Source organism: Neomonachus schauinslandi, chromosome 11 (genome assembly GCF_002201575.2).
Source record: "Neomonachus schauinslandi chromosome 11, ASM220157v2, whole genome shotgun sequence".
In the NCBI taxonomy this organism is placed as follows: Eukaryota; Metazoa; Chordata; class Mammalia; order Carnivora; family Phocidae; genus Neomonachus; species Neomonachus schauinslandi.
Window position 1 is genome coordinate 961,662 of NC_058413.1, and position 900 is coordinate 962,561.

Genomic DNA, 900 nt, shown 5'->3' on the forward strand with positions numbered 1-900 from the left:
TTTTTTTTTTTTTTTTTTTTTTTTAAGATTTTATTTATTTGAGAGAGAGAGAATGAGAGACAGAGAGCAGGAGAGGGAGGAGGGTCAGAGGGAGAAGCAGACTCCCTGCTGAGCAGGGAGCCCGATGTGGGACTCGATCCCGGGACTCCAGGATCATGACCTGAGCCGAAGGCAGTCGCTTAACCAACTGAGCCACCCAGGCGCCCTAAGGGAAGGTGTTTTTTACGCATGTGACAGGGATTCATTTCCCATAAAAATCGAGGGGCTCGTGCAAATTGGTAAGAATCCCCCCAAACCCAGGTGAACCCAAGCAGCTGGTGAGCATGACAAGGAGCTCAAGGTCACGGTTAAAGCAGCAACAACTAGGGGGCCGGGTCACCCCAGAACCATGGGGTGGGTGTGCAGTCGGGGTCCCGACTTTGATCAAATCTGATGACACAGTGCCAGCGCCCCTCAGTGTTCACAGAAAGGGCATCCCAGGGTCGGGCTGCAATGCCACGGTGAACGGGGTCCCCCGGCCCCCTGTGCCCCCAAGTGCAGGAGGTGGGTTCAGCCATCATGATCGCCTTCACGTGCCCACCTGGGAATGAAATCACCTTGGGGAATGTCGGGGTTGGGGGCCTAGGCTCAGGGATGGAGAGGTGGGGTGTCCTGGGCCCGAGCCCACAGAGCGGTCCAGCCAGAGGTCTGGAGGGTGCTGGCAGTGGCCTGGGCTGCAGTGGGGGAGAGGCTGCTGGTGGCCCCGGAGGCCTGTCCCAGCCAGGGAGGGGAGGGAGGAGAGGCGGAGGCCTGGCTGTGGCCACACGACAAGGGGGCGGCGACCAGGACCATAGACGGGTGCTGGGGCTCAGGTCCTAGAAGTGGGGCCGTGAGGAAGAGTGAATTAGTGTTCTGTCCTGG

At 59.1% G+C, this 900-nt stretch overlaps 2 protein-coding genes across 5 annotated transcripts in view; both read left to right on the forward strand.

The window, feature by feature from the left end:
* The window catches only part of TSPAN4 (tetraspanin 4), a 559,204-nt gene that overhangs the window by 381,559 nt on the left and 176,745 nt on the right, over nt 1-900 (forward strand). The window lies entirely within an intron of this gene.
* Nucleotides 1-900, forward strand: part of BRSK2 (BR serine/threonine kinase 2) — a 68,184-nt gene that overhangs the window by 34,280 nt on the left and 33,004 nt on the right. The gene's annotated exons all lie outside the window — the stretch shown is intronic.